General features: G+C 40.3%; 1 protein-coding gene across 3 annotated transcripts in view; it reads left to right on the top strand.

The window, feature by feature from the left end:
- Positions 1-2,936: 2,936 nt before the first annotated feature.
- CDC42SE2 (CDC42 small effector 2) overlaps positions 2,937-25,595 on the top strand; it is an 85,813-nt gene continuing 63,154 nt past the window's right edge. Inside the window, exons 1-3 of one of the 3 annotated variants that reach the window (XM_086770978.1) lie at positions 2,937-3,339; positions 4,059-4,117; positions 17,521-17,593. The gene's annotated coding sequence lies outside the window, so the exon portion shown is untranslated. Of the gene's footprint in view, positions 3,340-3,620; positions 3,696-4,058; positions 4,118-17,520; positions 17,594-25,595 lie in introns of those variants that run through there. The other 2 variants (XM_086770979.1, XM_086770980.1) reach the window with 2 other exon arrangements.

Raw genomic sequence — 25,595 nt, 5'->3', positions numbered from 1 at the left:
AGGGTGGGACGAATGTAATTTATCATCAAAAGTGCATATAAATATTGAGTTATTTCTGCCTGGCCATTTTTTCATGCTTCAGCATGAGGCCCTGAGGACAGCAGGAGAGGGAAAAGTTTTTGAAAGATAAAATTCCTGCCTAACTTTGGATATGGAAGATGCAATTAGTAAAAGTAGTCAGTAATACGGGAAAGACTGTCACTGGGGAAAGAAATCAGGAGAATGGTCAGTATTTAGTCAGGACACAAGAGAGATGCTTGGAAAGCGGTAAAGACAGTGTTGACTGCGCTTTTGAGGAACTAACTGTAATAAAGCAGAGCAGAAACCATTGGTCAGAGCACATTTGTCCAACTCAGTTCAATCTATTGAAGCTTTAATTGAGTTTATTTGCAAGCATGGCTGGTTCTATACAGTTTGTTCTCACACACGACATGATTAGTACTCCCTTAGCAACTACGGCAGCTGAATACGTACCATTGCTGCCAGAGGCTGCCTGGCACATGACTGCCTTCTGACAAGTATTTGGCACATGCTTTCTCAGTGTTGATGAATCTCCCATCTCCGCTGCTGGACCTGGTTTGGAGACGTTGGCTTCTTACAGGAGGATGCTACTGGGCTACATAATGTGCCTTTGGGCACTCACTCTAGTGTCTGTTGAAACTGGCAACAGGGAAGATGCCTGAAACTCTGAAGATGTACTGGAATCACCTAACATAGATGGCTGTGGATGAATGCACTTGATGCATCTTTGTTCCTTGAGAGGAATTGCTGTGGGGAACAGTCTAAACCATGTGTTACCATAGGGTCTGACGCAAATGCCACAACTCTGTAGAATACAGTGGTATTCCTAATGTGGACAGTCCTTCTTGGGAAGGAATCGTTAATGCGTTAGCAGCTTTGTCCTAAGATTCCTGCAACATTCCTGTAAGTCACCAGCTCCTGCATGAAATCTGGACAATAAAAGCCATAAGTTCTTACTTACATCGCGTGTCTTAAATACATATTATTGAAGTGACATGTTGCATGGTGTTCCCCTTTTTGGTTTGTGCACTTACCAAACCAGGATGATGTTTCTGCAGAAGTTTTCTGTGCAAATATGCCTACTGGCAACATTCCCATTTAACTACATGGTTTTTTTTGCACAAGATCAATGGAATTTCTGTTAGCCTGTCTTCTTCAATATTGCTTTGCTCCTTCTCCCAAGAATTTTTCAGGAGTGGAGTCCTGAGAAACAGAGCCTGAGAAAGAAAACGAACTTGTGGTTAGACTGACTGGATCTGCACCCAAACTCTGGATTAAGTTTCTGGTTTTACCACATACTATATGTATGGCCTGAGGCAAGCTATACTGCCTCTTTATGCTGCAATTTCTCACATGAAAGTGGGGGTAATAATACATTCTCTGTATCACAGGAGCCTTGTGAAGCGAAGTCCATTAATAGTAATGAGAAGCTTAAGAAGAATGGTAGCAACCATTGCAGCTGTTCTTTGCAGGCATCAGATAAGGGTGTTCATCACCTAAATACGTGCAGCTGAAGCACCACCGGCAGGGTGCTGGGTGGGACTGATGTTCAGTGCAACGGGAAACTGGCAGCTGGGTGTGCCTGATGCAGAGACCCCTCACACTGAGTCCTTCTGAGGACAAATTAGACATAACCACATCTGGTATCTCAGTGGGCACAAATGAAGACCTCTTAGAAAAATGTCCAAAGCAGTAAAAAAAAAGCCTGGAAAAATAATAAAAGCCACCTGTGTTGTCAGTTGATACAGGTCTTAAAAATGATGAGGAATCTATGTTGTTAGTAAGCGTAAACATCAGGGATTCATACAGACTAGAAACAGAGATACAAAAGTTTGGGGTTTTTTTTTATATGCTTGATATCCTTTTCAGATTGTTTCATTAACAGTTTGCAGATTTAGGTACAGACCAGGAAATCTTCCACTCTACAGTCCATCTCTCCAGTCTCTTTCCTTGTGATACGATCTGGATACAGCTTACTGGTAACTCATTAGTACTGCCATGTTTTCCCCTTCAGCCCATGTCGCCAAACCATGGCTGATGTGCAAAAGTGGGACAAGTAGCACACAGGTGTGAGGGAGGAGGAAGGCTGCCTGTCTCTACATGGACAACTGCAGCTTGACAGCACCGCACTGCCAGTGGGTAGAGCTGCCAGCTGCACTTTGTCCCACAGTGAGGAATGCCTGATCTTGCATGTTCATCATGTTCTGTATTTCAGTCATGCTTGCCACTTTTGGCTTTTCCCCCCCCCCCCTTTTTTTTTTTTTCTTTTTAAAAGACAATATACCGCCTAGTGGAATGGAGTGGAAGTAGCTCCTCTCTGAGAGTGGCAGTGGCACTGTACCTGTGCCACACCCGTGACGAGCCATCACCTCTCTGCAAGGTCAGGTTCATGTTTCTGTCATGGGCTGGAGCGACTGCAGGGGACACACACGTAGGATGGGGAAGTTCACCAACGCACTGAGGGTGTTTGCAGCTGTCAACAGCCACGGGGATCAGAAGCCAGACCCCCTTTTATTTTCCTGGAGGTCCGACCCCAACCACACCAGCTGTCATCACCTGGTTCCCGCACCCCCTTACAAGGCCTCTGCAAAGGCCAGTGCAGAATTTTGGACGGGTGGCTAAGGAACGGTTAGAGATCCATTCGCCCTAACAGCTCCGGGGCGTGGCATCTCCCCACCGAGCCGCGGCAGGAAACACATCTGCGGGGCTCAGATGACCCGACCGGCTTCGGAAGACTCCGGAACCGGTGGAGAGCGCGGCTCGGGCCTTCACCACCCGCCCCGCTCCAGTCTCCTGGGCGCGCCCAGGCGGTCGGAGCGGGGCGGGCAGGGGGCGCTGCGGTGCCGGCCCCTAACGGCAGTTTGAGAGCGCGGCGGCTGCGGAGGAGGAGCGGGCCGAACATTGAGAGGGCTGACGGGCAGCGGCAGCCGCTGTCGCCGCCGCCCGGCCTCTTTTGTCCCCTCCCCTCCCCACCCCGGCGCGCCCAGCCCAGCCGGCAGCGCGGAACGGAGCGGGCCGGCCTGGGGATTCCCTCCCCGCGCTGCCGAGGTCGCCATCTTCACCTCTCCCCCCCGCCCCAGCCCCCCGCCTCCCCGCCCTACCTCGCCTCGGACCCCGCCGTCCGGGAGTGCGGGAGGGGGGCCTGCGCCGCGCCCTCTGCATGTGACCGCCGGGCGGTAGCGGCCTCCTCCGCCGATCTCATTTGCGTCCTCCGCCCGCAGGCGCGGCGGGGAGGGGGCGCGGGGCGCCCAGCAGCGGGGGACGGAGGTGCCGGGGCGCGGCGGGCAGACAAAGGAGCGGGCGCCACCTTGGGCAGCGGTGAGTGGCAGGGGCAGGAGTGCGGGGATCGGGGGGGAGGTGTCTCCGCTTTCGCCGCCCCGCCGGGCAGGTACCTGCCGGCCGGCCGGGCTGCGCCGCGGCTGCTCCTTTTCCCCGCGGGGGTCGTGAGGGCGCGGGCTGCGGCCGGCGGAGGCGGGCGAGAGGGGCTGAGACCGCCGGTGTTTCCCGCAGCGCCAGCCCTGCGGCCGGGCGGTGGCGAGCGAGGTGCCCGGGGGCCGGGGCTGTGCCGGGCGGGGCGTTTTGAGGCGGGGAGCAGCAAGGCTGGCGGGGAGTGATGCTCGGCCGTAATCCTGCCTGACTCTCGGACACAAAGGAGCCAGGAAGAGATTTTTCTGGTGGGCGATAGAAAGAGATGAAGAGGGAGGGTTTTGTGCACCACGCCTGGCAAAGCCTGTGGCGGGCGGGCAGGTGCTGCCGCGGGCAGGTGGGTGGGCAGCGGGGCCTGGGCCCGGCCTGTGCCGGCGCTAGGCGTGATGTCGCCCCCCCCATTCCCCGGCCACCCGTGTCCCTGAGCGCCGTGGGGGGCCGAGGGCCGCGCTGGGAGACGCGGGGGTGCGTCCGGAGAGGACAAGACGCCTTTAAACGCGGTTATTTGAAACGCGGCGCTCGCCTTCTGGGTTAAGCGTTTGGTTCTCAGGCAGTTGCTCGGTGTGTGTAGCCCCGTGCTGTTACCGAAATAATGCATCTTACTCCCATAGGCCAGGAGAACACCAGTTCCTGTGACTCTTAACTCTTGAAGCTGGACGTGCATTAAACTGTAAGTCTTCTGATTCGGTTTTTGAACTTGGGTGGATGGTTGGAGTAATTATTTCACGTTTGCGGGAGAAAAACCTCAGAACTGATTTAAATGAAACCCTAAGCAGACTTTTCCCACTCTCGTTGCAAATGTGTCCCTCCTGGATTATGATAACAGATTAAAAAAAAAAGAAGTCAAGAAAATCTGTACAGCCTGGGGGGAGGGGTTGTCTTAAGCTCATTTTTAAGTATTTTTTTTTTGGTGATGGGTTTTATTTAACCTCAAGGGCTAACAGTCATCTTTTAAGCTTGGATCAATGTGTAGGAAGTACCTGTGAGTGTAGTACTAGTATGTTTCCTTATGTTTAACTGAAGTCATTGATTAGGTGGTGCTTTTTCCTCACTCATAAGGAAAGTTTACTTTATTAATTTGATTAAGTAATCTGATTAATAATAGCTCAGTGAAGGTACAGATATGTTTCTGAAAGTTCTTTATGTTGTTGGAATACAGATGCAATTTTGAAAGATGTAGTAAAATATTAAATTTCTTTTGTCATAATGTCTTTTGAAGGGTGAAAAGGACTGTGTAGGTGAAATTGTAAGAGGGGATCAAGCAAGTTATTGCAATCACTGAAGAACTAAGTAGCAGCTCAAATAAGCAAAGAGATAATTCACTGTAAAAGTTTTATTATGTACATGAATTGAGTTGTGTGTCAATAGTTGCATCGCTGCTCTCTTAATTTTAATTTCTCCCGTTAGCTTAGATGAGAAACTAGAATCTGGATATAGCTGTCTGGATATCTAAAATTATTTTCCTAATGGGTAATACTTTCTACACCCTTTCTGCTCTGAGGAAAGGCTGATATCCTTTCCACAACAGAGAATAAGTTATTCAATGTTCAAGAGACTTCCTGGTGAAGTTTCTGTATATCTAGACCACAGTTATATAGATCAGAAATTACAGTGCACGGTCTATAAAACATGATAATGCGTTTGTACACCAGAGGAATGAGGAACTCTGAAGCTGTTGTTAGGTGTACCTTGTCCAGAAATGTTATAGCTGCCTCATTCGTTGTCTTTGATTTAAAGGCTGTTTTGCTGACAGATAATTTATTTCTGCAGACATATATCCAGACAAAATACTTTGTTTTGAAGTTTACTAGTAATTCTGACTGTACAAGGGTGGTGGCTTCTGTGGTGGCTTACAGTGTGGTGGTCTGTGGGAAGCTTTGTGGATGTGGTGGCTTGTCACAGTAGGGAAAACACAGTTATAAATGCTTTGAACATCCTGTCATAGTTTGTGCTGCCCAAAAAATAAGTTGAGTTGATTTAGAAATAGGAGGGGGAGAAGAGAAATTAAGTGTGTTCCAACTGGCTTTCTAAATATCTTACTGTTGTATGTTTTTTTATTTAACCTAGATATCAGAGCTTTCATTGCAGTGATAAAACATTAACCCTAGAGTAGTGTCAAGAAATCAGATCATGTCCGATGGAGACATTACAGTCACCAAGAAGTGTTAAATGTCTCATTTCATATTTTTCCCCACCAAGTGCAAGTGACGCTCTCTTACATTTTGCAAAGGAAGGTTTGTGGTGGTGAAATAACGTTCATCAGCAGTTGCTGCTATAATTCATTGTCCACTGGGGAGGAGTCTGTGTAACACCTGGTAACTTGAGCAAGCCTTTTAGAGTGAACTTGCACAAACCCTTTAGATATTTGTGACAGACCTTTTGACTCTCAAAGTTGGGTTATGGAGGGTTTTCTTTTTTTTGTCTTTTCAGTTAGGATTTCTTGCTAGAATTACAATATGCTATTAGAAAAAAACTTTTTCTTTACAGTATTAACATATGAATTACAAGGAAAACTTATTTCGTTCTGTGGTATATGACTGAGGAATCAGTTTCTTGGAGTTCAAGAAATTTTTTCAGACTTTTAAGAATAGCATTGAGACATTTGCTTTGCTTAGTGTGACTTATAGACAAGCCTTTAGGTGTAAAGCATAAGATGGAATTAAATTACTCAATAATTTAAAAAAAAAATAAAATTAAAGTACTTCCTGGAAGTGCCTCTCTTGAAGGTCTTTCTTTTTTTGTTTCATTTCTTAATGAACTTGGCTCGTCATAGATTAGCAAATTATATGTGAGCTTGGCATACCATGCTGCTAAAGAAAATCTCTTGCCAGTTTGTTTTGCAAACTCTGTCATGATTTGTGTTAGCTCTGTGTTCAGAAGCTCACTGGATTCTGGTCAGTGTCACTGAGTGCTTGTACAGAATTAAAATATGACTAACTTTCACTTACTTTTGAATGATACTTTCACTATTCAAGTTAGCTTTCAGCAACTTAGTTGCAACTCTGGATTACACTTGACAACCTGAGTCCAGGAACTGAACTGCAATTTATCATCAAATTTGTTACAGCAACACATGTTTTTACTAGATACGGTCCTAGCTAGTATTCAAGACAGTTGCCTTACATAAATATGCATCTGAATGACCCAGTTATCTTTGGTCACCACCTTAGTTCTGGATATCTGTTTCTTGCTGTATACCTCTCCATGTGGTCAGACAGAGAAAATGGTGAAGACTAGTGTGACCCTTCATAGAGCCTTGCTGTACCTTGCTGTGTCCTATTCTTTACAATGAGTTTGCTAGTAACTACCATGTCTGTTTAATGTTGGTCTTCTTGTGCCTCCTAATCTTAATGTTGGCCTGTAAAGCAAGTGAGTGAGTTTTAAAAGAGCTGAGGGTATTGTGAAAGTGTTAGTCACCATTACAAATCAGAGAAATGCCTTCTTATATATGGTGAAGGGTTGTAGGGAGTTGGCTGCTGTTTACTCCACAAGTGTAGCTGGTACATGCATGCCCGCCTTCTAATGCAGTTTTATCAGTTCTTGAAGTATACTTAGCAGGGTTAACATGAAAGTTTTTTAATATTATAGCTGTCTTGCTGTATTACTGTTATGTTAAAAGTGTTGAAGCTAAGTGTACACAATGATGACTGCACAACTAAGTTGTTATTTTTTTCAAGAACAAATTTTTGAATAGATGAGATGGAGATGCATTAGAAAAGCAGGGACATGGTGTTCCTTCCTGTAGCCAAGCCTGGGAGGAAAATAAAGGGGGGAGGTGGAGGAGGAACGCTTCTCTGAAGGATGCTGGTCTTGAGATGGGCGGGTTGGATTCCTTTTTGTTTAAAAAACGTCAGCAAATCTGAAGAGAGGCTTTTGAGTATTCACAGTTACTTAGAGGTTTTAGGATATTTTGACAAAGCAAGTCTGTCTTGCGTGATTAGTATCTCTCGTTTTATTGCATGACTGGTGATGATGTCAAGAAGTAATGACAAATTCAAGGAACAAGCAACTTGAAACAGATGAAAGTAAGTATGAGAGCAATCGAACACCTGCACTGAATGCGTTGAAGCAGAGCTTCATGTAGAGAGCAGACTGAAGAGGAAGTTTAGCAGTGAGAAAGCTGGCTATCATCAACAAAGCAAACGTAGGAAAGTTAGGCGGGTGAGTGTCCTATGGAAGGGTCTTAGTGCCTGTTACGTAGCTGGGTGTCTCTGCCTGAGGACCTCTTTGGTCTCTTTTTAGAAGTTCAATGTTTTGTGTGCGATTAGAAGTGGATGTGTGAGATGGAGCTTCTAGTCTGCAGGTAATTATTGTCCCAAGAGGAACAGAAGTTTCTCTTGATCGCTTCTCCTCAGCTACAAGAGGAAGCGGATCTCTCTTGCCTGTAATGAAGGCACAGCTAAAGGAGTGCAGACCTACTTCAGAGCACTCTTCCATCTGCTTTGTCAGTGTCACATTAACAGAAGGGTTTGGGAGGTAAGGAAGAAGACGTAAAGTGTCAATGCCATCATCAGCAGGTTTTGCAAGCTTCTTTCTGGAAACGTGACTATACTATATTAACTTCATCCTGATTTAGTTACCTTTCTGTCCAATCAGATTGCTAATACTTCTTGTGGCATGTCAGAGGGAGAACTGAGACCTTCTCTCTGCGCGTGCAGTAGTGCGTTGGAGTGGTACGTGGGAGAAAGCAAGCTGCTGGCAGTTGCACTTCCTGAAGGGCTAGGAACTGCTGTTAAGCTTGCTTCAAAGTTATGGTTAAGGTATATTCAACGAACAACTGAAGTGGATCTCTGTAAGCTGTGTTCAGTGGATGGCTTGCTTATTTGGCTGATGTTCGAAGTATGGATCACAGGATAGGCAGACATCTGGTAATGTCAAAGGTCTCTCAGGTTGCAGTTACCTGAACATTTGATCTGATGCTGCTTTTATTAGAAAACTGTCAGCTCAGTCCTTCACAGAGCAGAGTTTGAATCGTCTCCCTACCATACATAAATTGTAGCAGAAGTGTCATGGCCCACAATGAGATTTGTTTGCACTGAATAAACCGTTGCCTCCATTGCCTGTGTGTTGGAGGAGAGGTGATGTAGGAGAAATTGCAGTTCACCTTTAGCATAGTAAAGGAGAAACTTTAACCTAAACAATAAGGGGCTCCTAATGCTGGGAGAAGATTGCATATGGTGGTGACCCCTCTGATCCAAGAATTTTTCACAGTAAAACAGTTAGCAGTACTTACAGTTGCACTTCAGGCCAGCAGAGATAAAGCATTTTAAGTATCTCTAGCCATTTAGGCTAAAATAGGGCACTGTTTGTTTTATCAGTATATAAATCACAGTACAAGGGCAAAACAATGCATGAACCAAATAACTGACTACAGACTACATGATTGTTTGCTGGGTATTTTGGTGTCTTGTGCTTTTTCACAAATTACTGTACAATTCAACATGGTTTTTTTCTGACTGTACATGCCTTGAACGTTATCAGTTACTACACAGTGTTCAGAAATACTTTCTTAGGAAAACTTTCTTTCCACAGAATAGAAAGTATGTTGTCACCGAAGCCTTCCCAGTCAAAATCCCAAATGTCCTTATAGAAAAAAAAAAGTGTCTGTCTTTTAAATGAAGTTGGTGATTTATGTCTTAAACTTGGTTCTGTCATAAACTGCAGGCTTATCTTTGTATGGGCTTGCTATACTTTTCCCTCAATTCCTTTTTGGAAGATCTTTTGTCATCTTTCTCATACATACCCACTGAATTTGGAGACTGACTGTTTAAATCTTGTGCAAAAATAGGACTTTCATAAATTGCAATTGACTTCCTCATCAAAACAGTCATACTAGTAAGTATTAAATTATTACATACAGAAAGCTCTTTATTACGTTTATTGGTTGCTTTTATCTTATGGCTCATATTCAATAACTCTCGTGCTGACTGATGACAGCTTTTTTTAATTCGTCCCATGTGGTGCAGCTGGTCTCATCAAACACCAGTTGCTGAAGGAATTCCACATACTCCGTTAAAGGTTCCTGAGAACAATTTTTCATTTGAGGTCAATTATCTATTTCCCCTCTTAATCCTTCAAGTGTATCTTGTCCCACTTTTCCATACCGAAGTCCTTTTCTAAGCTGAGTCTTATAAGGTTTGTTCTACATTGAGATAATAAAAAGAAATTAAAATATATATGACAGTAGTTTGATGTTAAAAGAAGTCCTGCTCACCTGAACTGTATAAGCAGATTTAAAGATAAGATAGAAAATGTTTTCTCCAGCCAAAAGTTTGTGTAAGTATTTCAGAAGCAGGAGTTTACCTGTTTTTTTTTTTTTTTTTTTTGTTTGGTGGTGACAAATCCAAGTAGTCAATCTGCAGTGACCTGAAAGAAAGGCTTAGAAATACCTGGTTTAAGTAACCTCTAATTTTTAAGGGGAGGGAGCAGGGAATGGTCTTTAAATGATTACTTTAGTTTTGGTGTTTCATGGACTCCTTGCTCATCAGATTTTTTTTTTTTTAATTTTTTTTTTTTTTTGAATTATCCTCAAGCATATAGGGGGAGTAATTTGTGGACCTAACGGAAGACTTAGGTCTCTAGTGTATTCTTGTATTTTCTTTCATTTTTTTTTTTTTTTTTGTTCACCTATCAAAAATTCATCTTACAGAAATGTTTAGGTGATCGTGCTCACAGTGGGAGCATGTTACTGATCATCTCACTGGTACAGCCAGGGTTTGCTGTGTAATCAATTCTTTGTATTTCAGTGTTCAAATAGTGACTTACTTTGAAAGAAAAATCTATGTGTGTCCGGCTCTGTTATTTGACACAATTGTAACTTGTGTCTTGCTAAGCTGTCTTGTAAAGGGTAAAGCTTTGTGATGCTCTTGAAAAATGTTAGTTGGACTTAAGACTATTGAGGTGAATTGAAGGGGCAGTATAACAGAACAGCCACTCTATCTGAATAGTGTGATTGATTTTTTAACAGTTTTTCCACGTAGACCATCCCCCAAGGTCCACCCATACCAAGCTTCCTGTGTGGGCTCTAAAGAAGAGCCTGTAAATTCCGGCACTGGCACCTCTTCTTCACCCATGCATGGTTGTGAAGTGGTGCTTCCGCTTCCCGCAAGCCTTTCCTGGGAAGTCAGTAGGAGTGGTCAAGGATGCCTTTCAATTTTAAGTGTTTCAAGTTAAACCCTGGCTGTGATGAAGTTAGTGGTGAACCTTTCACTGAGATCCTAAGTCCATTACAATTGTCTCTCAAGAAAGTCAACTGCATCTCTGCAAGAATGCATTTGCAAGGGTAATTGTCATTGCCTGCAGGTAGCAATTCTAGTGAAGTCTTGTCACTTGTATTTCTTCTTTAGAATCATAATTGCATTAGTTGTATCCCAAGGTGCTTACAGACTGAAGTATGAGATGTGATCACTGTATATACGGGACAATACAGATGCTGGAGCTTGTGGTGGTTTATTTGTGCCCCATCCAAACAATAGATTAAAGAACCAAGAATTGTCGCCTTTGCTCCCAGTTCTGTGTCCTCTGTGTTGTCAGGATATGTATGCATTCACAGTAAGATGATCCTAATTTCTTAAGATGATTTTATTATTATTATTATTATTAATTCTATTGAAAACTGTAATAAATAAAAGGAAACTGTATCAAGAGTGATCCCACTTGTGGAAAACTGGAAACAGGCATAGGCCTGTTACAGTCCCCCAAAAGTGTGCGTTAGAGTAAAATAGGATATAAATTAAGAATTAATTCAAAGAAAATACATTGTTCTGAAAGTGAAACTTCCACAGATAGCTACCTAAATAGATAGAGACAGAGATAATGGGCAATTCCAAATTGTACTTTTTATACTGAATGTATGCTATTTCTTTTCTCCAGTCCTTAAACCTAGTTCCCTTTCTTTCAGGGACAGAAGACATAATGTGGAAGCTTTGTTGCTTTGTTTCTACCAGTTGAGGTCATATTAAGATATTTTTGTCAGTGTTCTTCTGTAAAGACAGCTTTATCAAACTATTTGTGGCTTATTGTCTCTTTAAATGTAACTTAATTTGTGTTTGCGTCTATTCAAAGATGTTGAGGGCATTTCAAACATTGTACTGTTCCAAAATCCCAGGCAGCAAATTTTGCAAATCACCATGGTAATATGTGTGTGGGGGAGGAGGGCTAAAGTCAGAATCTGCATTAACAGAATCTGTTAATACTGCATATACTCAGTGCCACTAGCACTGCTTGTTCTTTGATGTAGATATGCTCTTTGCTTAGTTAAAAACAGAGTAATATGATGCAGCTGATACTGCTTGTAGTCTGATTTTTAATCAAAGGGTTTTTTTTGTGCTTTTGAAACTAATACACTCAAATAATCCTATATGTAGGTAATCATTAAGTCTTCCTTCTGTTCAGGAAATGACATACAAGAATTTTTCTAATCTAGCAACGAAACTTCAAAACATCTTTGACTCTCTAAGAACTTATGGATAGGCTTAAAAGTCAGTGTTTTACAACTGGAGCTACCTATGGAGTATGCTTAGTACTGATAGCTCACATCCTGCTGATTTCTACCGAGTTGTTGTGAATGTTTAAGGTTCTTGGTCTTGGGTAAGCCTGTCTGGTTGCTTTTGTACATGCAGTTGTTACCATAGACACAGAATTAGTTCTGAAGTGTAGTCAGTGCTAGTTTAAATTAAAAAAAAAAAAAAAATTAAGAGGAGCTATGCTCTGTTCTAGAGCACTGAAACTAGTTCTTAATAATTACCTTTATTCAGTCAGTTCTGATGACAGATAAACTTATGAATTCCTATGAATTTATAGGAAGACTGGCTATTGCTTTGTGCAGGTGACAGGAGAAATTAAACCTGAAATTTCTTGGCTCTTTACTACTGTAGTCTAAATAAACTGAAAAAAAAAAAGAGACTTAATGAAGGATGATTTATTTTCCCCATTGCTGTATTGATTGTTTCAAATTTTAATGAGTTGCAGTAACTTACTAGTTTAAAAATACTGACCTGCTGCTGTTGAGAATTACAGAAGCATTGATAGGTGTTCAAGACGCAGACCAAGTTGTAATAACTTTTGTGTCAGATGCATGAGAGAATGGGCTTTTTCACTCTTTCATTTCATAGGCAAACCTTACAGAAAAGCCACCAAGAGGGCTGTGGAGTTGAAATACTCTTTCTGCATCAGAGTTCAGGTGAGTCAGGGGAAGCTTGTGAGAGCTGCCCTTGCCACCGGCAGCGCAGGGCAACTAGTCTGGCATGACGCGACTGCTCAGACTGTCCTGAACTTACGCAGTTGGCTGTAGGTCTGAGCCATCCGTGTCTACGTTCACATCATTTGGTGTAGTTTGGTTTTGCAATGCTATTCACTTGCTATGTGCAGTCTGTCAGAGTAATAGTGCTTATTACTATGGCATTTTCTTTTCAAAATGCCAGGCCTCATTTTGAGAGGGTAAGTGTAGGAAGTGATGACTTTCAAAGTCTTTGCCTTAGGAAAACAAGTTGTGGTTTTTCAAGGCTTTTTTTTTTTTTTTTTTTTTTTTTTTTTTTTTTCCTCTCCAGAGTCTGAACTCCGCAGTGTAGGCAGTGGAGCTGTTTCCATAGCTAGTGAATTGCTAGGTCCTAAACATCTAGGTCCTAGATGGTTAATGTCCACTAACAGGATATCTCTCTTTCTAGTTCTTTAAAAGACAAAATTTTAGGTTTGCTAGAACTTCAGACAATGATCTATTGTGCTTTTGGGTGGGTTTTTTGTTCTGTTGGTTACTGCAACCTGTTTACTTCTGTTATGTACAGGATTTGTAGTAGCACACAGGTTGTTTGTCACCTGTGTGATTTAAAATGGCTAAGGGATTATTCATACTAGACCTTGAAGCAAAAATACAAGACAATTGCATCTTTTATCTGATAAATCAGTTAAGTATTAATGTCAGGTTCTCAAAGTCTATGTTGGCAGGTATGGAAAAACAGTACCTGCTTCTGAAAAGCGTACTATTAAATGCACCTTCCTGCTACCAACCCCTCTGACAGTATTAACCTCTTTCAGCCATTTCCTTATGAAAAAGGAAAGCCTTTACATACAGCAGAAGAGATCATTGTTAGTTTTAGATTGTATGGTAATAAAATAATCTGAGAAAGAAGTATTAGTGCATAGATATTTTTTCCTTCTTTTTATGAAAGGCTTAGCCTCTCAAACACTGAAATGTATACTGAGTTTCTCCCTGATAAAAATCCAGTGTGTCTAATTGAAATGACATACAAGGTTTCATGTCTTACATAGCTGAATTTCTGCACTTCCAGCCTCTGACTCGGATATCTTTCAATCTCCTGCTTAGTGCATTCATTTAGTCTTGTCCATTCATCCTCCAAGTAGACACACCCGTGTCACTGATGTGCCAAAGAACTTCATTAGAACAGAGAAGAAGTAGGAAAGTTTGATACTAGCACAGATAAACATGACATGGAGGTCAGCCTTCTATGTGACTGACTCCTAATAGTTTCCAAGAGGATTATTTGTTTGTTTTTGTTTTGTTTTTTTTTTTTTCTTCGGGAGATTTCTGGAGGCCAAGAGAAGTAAGAGTTAACATAAAATATTGAAATGTCTTAATGCTCCTATCTTCTAAGGATCTCTTGAACAATGTTTGAGGTGGGAAAAAGGTATTCAGAGATAAGTTCAAGTAGGCTACTGGCCCAAGTCCTCTTCTAGGCTAAGAAATACATCTTCAGATGTATCTAAGTGTAAATGCTATCTCTACATTGTCCTCTAAAGGGCTCTAATTTTGACACTTATATCCCTCTGTTAGGAAACAGATAAACTAAAATGACCTTTCATGGTTCTTTGTGCCTCAACTTGCATTTAATGTTACATGCTTTATGTCTCCCTTGCTTCCAAATACGCACAGCTGTGAACTCATTGGTATTTACTAAGTCCATTCACATTCATTATAACTCTATGAAATGAACTGGTGTATCAGTTTCAAGCTTCACAATGAAATTATAAAATGTGCTCTACTGGCTATCTGTAATTTTCTATACATATGTGACTTTGCCGTTGACTGGAATGGAAGGATGATTGTAAATCTGTGTGTATATACTGTATATGTCTATAGAGATATGAAAATTATTTAGTAAGTGCAAAAGTAAGCCTTAGTACTTTTTTCCATTTCTGTTTTTAATAGCTTACAAAAGGATGAAAAAGTCAGAAGTTCTAATGAAGATAATGAAACCTAATATGAAGTTTTAGGTTGTAATTTTTTTATGGATAAACTGGTGAAACTGCTGAAGTTCAATGTCTGGATTTTTTTCAGTGGAAGGGACTAAATGTTTACAGGCTAATTAACTCTTCATCTATCATAAACTCATGGCCTCTTTAGCTTAGAAAATACTTTTTCTTAAGAAACAAATGTATTTTTAAAGTTTACACTTTGCATAGATAGTATCTTCAAGTTCTTTATCAAATTTCAACATGTTTTATGTAATTAGAAAACAATTTAGAAAATAATACGAGGCCGCACTGATGATTTTCTCTCTGAATTTGATACACTTAGTATTAAGCATTAATTTTCTGAAGTCTGTTAATGCTTATGACACTTTGGTGGCTGTCTCATCAAAATAGACTTCTTTTTTTTTTTTTGGCATTTAGGTTCTCCAAAAGAATGTGTATCTGTTCAGTAAAAGCACTGTGCTAATAGATATATTTCACTTGTCTAAGGTAATCCATAAGTCATTTACCACATTGATTTGTACTTTGTCATCTTTGTTTTATACTGAACTTCTTGAAAAGGCTAGTAGGACTTTTAAGCTGTGATGGACTAAGTACAAAAAGAAATCGTCTGGGCAGATAATGTCAGGATAAGAATGAAATCACCCCTAATTTTGCAACATTAGTAATTTCTTGTAACTAGTTAAATAAGTAATTTAATTATTATTTAGAAACATAGGAAGTATACAGAATTGTTAGCTTTGAAAACAAGGCTTCAGCCAAGCATAAAGCTTCAAATTCTCATGCAAATACTAACACTTAGCAATTGCTATTTATGAGTAACATTCATAATGAATGAGTGATGTGGGCAAACCTGCAATAAGCTATCCAGACTTCATAGAAAGTGGTTACAGCTTGATTCGTAAGTAGCGTGCCTTGGCAGTACCTGCAGGCAACTGTTCTTTCCACTCTGTTGGCTGGTTCATTCAGTAGCCTTTCAAGCCAGAAGTCTACCGTTTATAGAAGTGGGTTTATGAATTACATCCATTAGGATGCGGATTTCATCTACAGGCTTCATTCGTCTGGGACTCTGAATAACTGTGACACCATGACTTACAGCTACTGGTCCAGATCTCATTTGTGTCTGACTTTTAAAAATGTTATTGTACAAGGATGGCTTTCATTGTTCTGTCCTACTGCTGTTACAGCATGGCCTTAGATTTCTAATGCTATAGTTTAGGGAAGTGCAATTCATTCATTTTCTATATAGGCTGTTTTTCTTTAAGGAACAGGAGTGGAGGAAGACATTTGGCTTAGAAGTCATACATAAAGATTTCTTTTATCTTCTGTTACCTCATTTGTACACATATTGTTATGTATTGAAATGGCTTACACAGAATTGCAGTCTCTACATGTTTTTAGGATGTTGTGTGCTGTTAGTGTGTACTCTATGCTAACATCTCATAATGCAGAATTGTCTCGGTTTTCTCTCTGTAAAATTTACTAACATGAATCTTTCTGCACTTTGATTTTGGTTGCATTGCATTTGAGTGAGCAGGTCTATGTTTAACTACAGTTAAATTAGTTGATTCCCCTGTCTGTATATTGGGTACTGTCCGCAGAGTGTTTAACTAGAAAGTAGCCAACTTTCAGTGGCAATTCAGTTACAGAGTTGACATCTACTCTAAAAATGCATGTTTGCCTTGCTGGCTTTAAGGATTTTATTTGCTTTCCTATTTAACCTGTTGGGCCACCAGTGCAGTGTCATGTGTGATAAGCTGCTTGCTCAGCTGTTTTGTCAGAGGAACAGCTTATTGTGATGTGATTGTCTTACCAAGGGAAAGAAAAATCATCAGAACTCTACTTACAGGTGTTCTGAATAAAGTTTATGCGGAGCCGAACCATTATGTGTTTTCCCTGTGTGCCTTTGTTGCTGTGTTAATAGCCTCCTGCTTCCCTCTGATTAGATGTCTCATCTTTTGTACCTGTATTTCTCTAGCCCTTCATCCAGTAACCCTACACCTTTCATACAGTCAGGTTTATTGTTTTGTTAACTACAGTTTACTTTTGTCTTCTCTTCATTATTTTGAGGTAACTAAAGATGTGGTGGTTCTTGTTGCTCAGAGCCAACTCTTATGAATGTGTTTCCTCTCTGTTATTGCCTGCAGTACTTGTAATCCATCCTTCCTTTTACTGAGAACTGTTGAACTTGGTAGCAGATGTCATGGACAATAATTCAGTAACAAACTTGTTTGCTAAACCTCACACGTTATGAAACATCTGCCAAGTTATATGTTTTTACTGGGCACTTAGTACAAACCAGTTATTTCCTGAACTAACTGGTATTGCCAGTGATCTGAATGCTGATCAGTAAGAAAAATTATCTAACTAATTTTGCAGAAAAAGATGTTGGAATATACATCTGGTTTAGGGCCCTTCCACCAGCCCCTGCTAATACTAAGATTTGACACTGGCAAAGGGAGCAGCCAGAACTGCGTAGTTACTGCTCCTTATTTACGTCCTTTAACTATGTCATACATTTATGTATACACACACATAAATTCTGTATATGCTGATTTGAAACAGTGTGTAAACATGTTAGGATAAGGAGTCCACAAGTCAGTGAAGGTTTCTTCCAACACTGCAGTGAAGAAGGTAGCCTCTCATCCTTGAGTTCATTCACAAATGACGGTAGCTCAGCCATTCTGACATCTATGGTGCTCTGCAAAAAGAAGAGTTGGAGAAACTCCTTACTCTCCATCTTGGTAGCTGTTTTCTTTTATTCCTGCTAGCATGAAGTTACATTGCTCTTTGTTACAAATAATTTGCATTGGGAGCTGTAATGGTTAGTTACTTATGCCATTTTTTCCCTCCCTTGCTTTCTAGAATTGGGGATCTCTTCAGTGAATGAACTTGCTGCTTAAAGGGACTAACGGACAACTGAAGTTGTGAAATTCAGGTAGGTAATACTGTCAGCTTTTTGCTTTAAATGTTGAGGTAAACATAGATGACAGATCCATGAATATTCATTGTGGCATCAAAACCATCAAAGCGTGATAGGCATTTTAACCTGAAGTAGATTGGATCTGATTTCATGGCTTTTCTCATTATTTCTAAGCAGTATTTTGAGTGCCTCCATGTCAATAAGCACCTGAGAAGAAGTCCAGCAGAATTATTATATGTATATGTCCTTTGGACTTATAATAAAAACAAATTGATTAATATTCATATGTAATTCAGACTGACTTTAACAGGAGGTTCAGGTAGTTTTTGACCTTCAATTAATTTAACAAATTATTGTTGACAGCGTTAAATTGTCTTGTTGTCCCAACAGACTCTGGTATTCCTGGTATGTGCAGCCATGTATACTTTGTCTAGATTTCCTTTGCTTATTTTCTTACCAAAGTAATGGTAAGAATTCAATGGATTTGCTAATTACTTTATGTCAATTTCTCATTCCTATTCCTTCATTCAAAGTAAGACTTTTAAATTGATCTCCAGTACCTAATTCTTCAATAAGTTGACAAACTGCTTTGTTTGATACTCTTCATGGCTTTAATAATTTAACTTGCAATTTAATATCATATGCTACTGCTTATCCTGGTTTGCTCAGCTTTGAAGGATGCATCCAACTTGACTTTACTACTTTCTAATTCTCATTGAGTACATGTGCTTCGGTGTGGTGTTAAATAGTGTAGATGAATGGCCAGTGGTTTTAATCAGCTAAATGTGCCTCCAGCAAAATTCTGGAATAGATCTATTCCTGTTCAACTTTAATAAGTGATATGATCACAGTGCATTCATATAGGGTTAATTTCTGTGGATTACATGAGTACTGATGGAACAGTTAAACCCTGAAACTACTTCTGGTTTCTTATGAGCTCCATTCTGTACAGCAACTTTAATTTTATAAGCTTGCAAATTCTACTTTAATGTTTTCCTTTATTGTTTCATATTTTAATCTCTAAAAATCCAAATGAACTGTGGAGGAGGATTCTGTTAGGCAACAGTACTTTAGGAAACGTGCATGAGAATCTTACACATGCTACTTCCTCAGAAAGAGGTGTAACTTGTGGAACACATTGAACAATACTCCATATTGAGAGCAAAGCCTGCAAAACACTTATTTAATTTCTCAAGGTACTACATAATAAATATATTTCTATTTTACCTTATTATTTCTGCTTCTGAGTACTATTCATGAAAAAATATGCTGAATTTCATTTAAATACTGATACAGGTCTAACATTACATTTCTGTTTCCTCCTTTCTGTCTCCCTTCCTGCATATTCCTTTGACAACTCTCAAGTGTTTTCAGTATGACTGACTATACCAGACATGTTTAGGCTTATCCTTCATGTTGTGCACTTCCTTTCTATGAACATACTTGTTTTTTTCAGCTCTGATTTCACTATTACTTGTAAAATCTTTCTGCCACAGAGCCTAGGGAAGGATGAGACTGCACATGAATTTACCCTGGAGAAGTATGTGACAAGGAGGTGGTTTTATTACTAGCATGTGAAACTGGCGGTGTAAGTGGCATACCAAAGTGGAAGCAGGAGCTGCAGCCTCCTGCGCTGGCCCTGCAGTTCTTCCTCTGGCCTACTTCTTGCTGCTATGCCTCAGGAGCATCCCCAGACATTTAGGTATCCACCCTGTGAAAAAATGTTTCATTGCAGAATGAGAATGGGGTATGGGCATAGGGAATCTCTGTCCTTGAGACTCTGTCAGGAGCAGGGAGAGAGGAGGAGAAAATGGTAGCCCAATCAGGTAATTTTGAAAATCAAACAACCTACTAACTCCATAAAACCCCCCAAGCAAAAAAGGCCAACTTTTATAGAGGTGGATGGAAGCGGGAGAATAGAAGGCAGGCAGTGTGTAGCAGATGTAGGAGTGATAAGGGCAGGTAAAAGATTATGATGTCTGTTTGAAGAAGATGACTGAGAGGAAGACAAGAGGAACATTTACTATAAGGACTATAAGGACATTTACTATAAGGACTGTATTGCAAAGCAACGGGAGGAAGGCATGGGCATGGATGAGAGCTGGTGCAGGAAGACTAAATGGCGAACAGACAGGACTTTGAGGCACTGCCATCAGTCAGTGGTGATCCCCTGTGGAGCAGAGGAAGGCAGAAAGCAAAGAGAACTCCATAGTGCAAAAGTACCTCTATTTCATTCTTGTGCCAGAAACAAGTGAAGTACAATGGATGTTCCCAACCTGTTGGCTGCCCGTTCTGTACACGTTCCAGGAGTGTCTGCAGGAAGCTCCACTCACAGGTCAGGAAGTACAGCCTTCCTGACTTGCCTCCTGGTAGCTATGAAAGTCGGGAGTGTAAAATCTCCATAAACTGTATGTCCTACTGCAGCCTAAAAATCCCTATGCTTGAAGTCCTAATTTTTTTCTTCACTTATGTGAAGTGTCTTGAGGTTCAAACTGACAGTCTGCAAGACAGTGACGCAAAACAATGCACCAGGGCCATTCCCTGCTGCCTCTTTACCTAGAACCCTGTAACTCTTCCCTCCCCTATTACCCTGCAATTGTGTGGTTGACTTGTCTCTTCATTCACATAGCCAGTGTTTCTTGTCACATGACTTTGACCATGTGGTGGGTAAATATACTTCCAGTCATGTGAGGGAGAAGGTATTAAGGCTTGTGGCTCTTCATCATAGTTAGTATATTCCTCATCTGGTCTCATGATACTATGAAACATATACTTTCCAATTGCTTAGAACAAATCCAGAACAACTGGAAAAAATATAAAACTGTATTTTCCTTAACTTTTCTCTTCTAGTATTGCAACTTATCACTTAATTCAATGAAGATCTAGAATGCTGGGATGGGGCAGAAGGTGGAAAAAATTATTTCTCTCTTCTGGATGTAGTGTCAAAAAGGTAGTGAATTTCACGTAAATACTTTTATACCATTAAACAACTTGAGTTTGTCAAGGAAATCCTTACTCCACTCACATCTAGCCCTAAAAGCTTCTGCAGCACTTCTGCAGTACACTTTTCCAGCCAGAAGTCCTGGCCTGAAACATTAGCAGACTATTCATGTGTTGCATTTGTTCATGTGTCTGGATACCACCACAGAAAAGCCTGCATATCTTCAAAATCTGAAATATGTCTTTTCTGTTACCTTGCTTTTGTAGTATGTGGTTTTCAAATTTGGTTTGTGAGCTGTCTTTTCTGAGCAAGATTTTCAGGGATTTTCGTTTCCTGTGTAAGGAAGTGTTTAGACTTAATCCACCACAGTTTCATCAATTGTATATGACTCTAATTTTCAGTTTAATGATGGATTAATGAAGTTGCAGCAACGGCAAAAAAGATAAGTTGTAGTTCACTTATTTAATTGAAATTCATATATGGTGTTCACTTTAAGGGCAAAGGGAAAAAAAACATCGTATAAGATGTTGGATTTTAATTTTGTTTAATTAAGGAATTTTGGTTTTCACTTTAGCTTAACTTCTACTTGCAGCTCCTGAATTCTGTTCACTTCATTAATCCTGTAGAATAACTCTGAAGTAGCACAGGTGCAAAACTGTGCTCTTCTGTTACTCCATATCTGATATCCATTTGTACAAATACTCAGATTTCATTACTGCTGTCTTTTGTACCACCTATGTTTGTATCTGACTGTCCTGCACTTCCTTCATTGTTAAACTTCAGTCGAATCACTGGGCTGCAGCTGGATTGTGTAACAGATTCAGCTTCTTAGGTGGGTCTTCTTACACAGGTCTTCAAAAACAGTTTTGTTCTTTTTCCTGAAATATTTTGTTTGTGTTTTGAAGTAGAACACAGCTGATCCAATTGAATGATATTGACGCAGAAGTCCACAGTGCAACTTTTGCTGTCACTTTTTGCAGTAAAGTGGGATGAGAGGAACAAAGTCACTGAAGCTTTCTGCCAGTAGAAGCCGTAAAACAGAGGAAAGCTAGGAATCCCTGACCTAGCTGTCTGTCTGAAGAGACCTTCATTACACCTGTCTGTATGAAGAGAATAGTAAACAAAAAGTAGAATAAGAAAGTGCCTCAGGAATATTGGTTGATGTCTAAATTAGGGCACTTAAGTTGTTTTGTCCTCCTTTGTGGGTAGGGCATCCTGCAGTGTAGTGGGGAAGGAAAGGGAAGTATGAGACCTACAAAAAAATGATGCTAGGAAATATACCTGCACAATGTTCAGCTGCTATGGTTTGAAATATTGAATATACACTCTGAGAGATTTTTTAATTTTTGAGGTTTTATATTTACACTTCTAACTAGCTATAGAATGTACTTTATGATGATATTTAAAGTATTTCTAACAGATTGGGAGGTTCTATTCTGTTCGACTTTTTTTTTTTTTTCTTCTTCTTTTCTGGAAGTACAGTCATGTGCTGTAATCTTTTCCTTAAATTGGCTAAGCTTATGTACAGTGTGAAATATGGCATCCTGAAAAACCTGTATGTGCTTCCTGCTCTCTTAGATATACTGTATTTCACAATTGTATTTTTTTATTTTATGTGATATTTTATGCAGGAAAAAAAAAAGCTGCCATTTTTCAATTAAGGCACAAAGCCTAAGAAGCCTGAGAGTGTAATTCTAGCTTTTACCACCATGGTTATTCACGTACCTGCAGAAGATGCCCCAGGCCCATGTGGGGTGTAACACTCGGGACAAAGTGCTGTCTGCAGGGAGAATGCCAAGGGCAAATGTCCTTGGACTACTTGAACGCTGGCATCCTGCTTCGTGGGAGAGCCTAGGCTGAGTGTTAATAGTCCTTTTCACAAAATGTTTAGTACTTCCTGTCTGTCATCTTGTACATCAGATTTGTAGTTACCCTCCAATGTGCAATGCCTATCCATTCAGAAAAGCTACCAGACAATGTGCATCCATTATATAGTCAAATTAGATCACTCTTGGTATCAAATAATTAAGAAAATGTATTCTACAGCATGAAATTACTCAAGATACTTAAAATCTAGTAAGTTATCTAGCTCAGAGGCAGAGGAGAGCTTATATGAAGTTTAACAATCTCATCTTTACAGCGGGCTGGATGCAGAAGTGAACACAAGTGGAGGAGATCTGTTTCTCTTACCATATCTAAATATTATTCTTGAATTCTGGGTGGGACTTCTAACCATGATGACTGTCCATTTTCTTCAAAAGAGCTGAAAGGATACCATTCTCTCCTGTGTTAATGATGTAGTATGAAGAAGGAAAGAGGAAGTAGTAAACAGATTTTTGCTAATGGCGCAATTTATCTTTCAGGTTCATCTTTGACACACAAAAAAAGTAGTTTTCTGCTCTGATGTCTTCCTTTGGACCAACAGTTGCTACAGCACACTGAAGGACGTCGAAGGGATTATTTTCTAGCTTTGATTTTTAACATTATGTACAGCTTACTCGGTGCTCCCTTAACAGGAAAAGCAGTTTAAGCTATGTCCCTTGAAGGAGGGATGTGTTCCAGTAAGGACTTATTCAGGACTTTGGCACATATTTTCAAGACAGTATTTTGAATCTCTTATTAACCTTCAACTCTGGACATGCAGATTTCACAGAAGTCCTTTTCTTTTCTGTAGTTTCACAGACATGCAGCCTGCATGTTTACTCATGTTCACAATTGTTGCAGTTTGGTTGAGCCGTTTGGATGCTGCCCTGCGTCCAGGAGAAACTGATTCAGTTTCTTGGAATATGTCTCATTTAAGTCAGATTAGGCTTCTCACAAGACACCATTCTGCGATGTCATTTTATTTTTAAAATACGAGTGAGGTAATTTCTTGCTGCTCCTGCTTCCTTAAGTATATGAGCTAGTGATTGCAGCATTTTTCAATAATTTCATTTTTTCTTTTGACTGAGGCAATTCAGAAGCAGCACATCTTGTCTTTTTTTCTCTGTCTTGAAATGTGTATCAATCTTTAATCCTTCTAGTCTTTCTTGATTCTCAGTTATTAATCCTACCAGGAATACTATGTGTCACTGACTAAATTTTGGGGGAAGGGTAAGAAGGCCAATATTTCCATTATTCTTGTTGCATAATAGTTCCCAGCCCCTCTCTGGCTGGATTATGCCTGACCAATCAGTATTTTGAGGCTGGTTTGATAGACTTCATTCCCAGTTTTTGTCAAGAGTTATTCTGTCAGTGAAGTTGTGTCAAACAGCCTGAAGTATGAATTGCATTCAGAGGCTGAACTGCATTTGCACATCCTGAGCACATTGACTCATTGGTGCAGGAGTTTGAAGAACTGGAAGAGTGGCCTCAAGCCATAACTTCCTTAAATCCCATTGACCAGCAGAAGAAGAATGCTGCGTTTGAATTGATTCAGGGAGGAAAATAGTGGTGACGGAGTTGCAGTGGCTTCGCTGGGGTTTCCGTTTGCTTTTTAGTTAATGAGTGAATTAGAAAATGAGGATGGTAATGCCAGCCTAGCCCCCTTTTTAAGAGTAGTCTTTTCAAGTTAGTACCATTATTGTTGGGGAAGATGCTTTTATTGTGGTGAGGTGGGAATATGAATATCCTCTCTTAAAGAGGAATACAGGAGTGGTAGTTATTTGCTATACACGTATATGAAGAGATGTTAATTTATTTTTGCAGGAAAAGGAGTGGAGTAGTGGAGAAGCACTGCAATTAATTACTGGGGGATGGGGGTGCCAGAGGAATTGTCTGATTTGTAAAACAGCAAGCCAAATCTGTAGTTGAGTAGCACCTGCTTCTCAAAAAAGTCTGTCAAGCTTTGAGTGGAAACTGCTGGGTACTTGGCACTTCTGAAAGTCTAGCTACCTAACTTTCCACTTGGGTTTTGAGATACTTCTAACATATGTCACTTGAGATGCCACAAGAGACTGGGGTGCTGCTGTATTGAATGTTTTCTGCCTTTCAATGGACTGTGACTTAACAAGTGAATGAAAAGCCGCACTGTGACATGAATCTGTGTAGTCGCAGCTGATTTTAAAGTGCACCTTCCCAGACTAGTTTATATACAGATGTTGTTATTTGGTTTGTCTGTTGCAGGGAAAACAAACTCCTGGAAGATCGCTGAAATTTCTCATTGTTAACGAGGTTACCATAAAAGAAAAATATGATATAATGTCAAAATTTCATTATTTACCTTCAGATAAACCAGTCTAGAAAATTATTTTGTCAACAAGTGCTCTCTAATAAATACAGTGGTTCCTTTGTTTCTGTACCCTCTTTCTTCTGCTCTCCCTCTACCGCCTCAATATGTGCTGCACTATCTTTGCCTCTGGGTATTTAGATATATTTCAGAAAAGCTTCTTAATGCAGTGGGTTTATCTATTGTGGTATCACTATAAGTGCTTTTACTTCCCCTTTTTTTTTCCAGTTTTTTATTTGTTTAAAAACAAACTGATCTCCCACCCAATTCTTTTATATTGTATGTGAATTTCAGGCCTGTTTCATGAGTACAGTTTCATTTGCTCTGCTCTGCCTTGCTTCTCCTTCCCCTCTCTCTTGCCCCCAGTGTAACCCTATGACCTTTCCTCTACCTTTCTGTCTCTTCTTGTTCCTTTCAGCTGTTTATATCTTAAAATAGCTGCAGTATTTGTTAATGTTGTGGTAATGCTGCTAGATGGACCCAGAATTTTAAGGCCGCTGGTTAACATTAAATTATGAAGTCCTTTGTGAGGTGGCACAGGAGAAAACTGTAGTTACCTCTGTTTGAAAAGCCTTGGAAAAAGATACTAGCTCTGCAAAAACTGACTAGTGCCATTTAAGGAGAAGGGGCTTGATATGCATTACTAATATAATAGTGGAGGGTCTTGGATGCTGTTTGTTAACCTAATATATTGCATTGCTGTGGCTAGTGACCCCTTATAACTAGGCATCAAATTCACAGATGTAAAGCTTTGTTGTGGAAAGTCTGACTTTGTTAAATGTCCAAAACCAAACTGTAACAAAAGCATATGCTTGCTTCAGTCTCTAGATACTGAGCACTTTCATTTCCATATGTGTTTGACAAAGTGA

Source organism: Chlamydotis macqueenii, chromosome Z (assembly GCF_036417535.1).
Source record: "Chlamydotis macqueenii isolate bChlMac1 chromosome Z, bChlMac1.mat, whole genome shotgun sequence".
Lineage (NCBI taxonomy): Eukaryota > Metazoa > Chordata > Aves > Otidiformes > Otididae > Chlamydotis > Chlamydotis macqueenii.
Note: the sequence above shows the minus strand (reverse complement) of the source record. Positions and strands in the feature narration are given on the sequence as shown.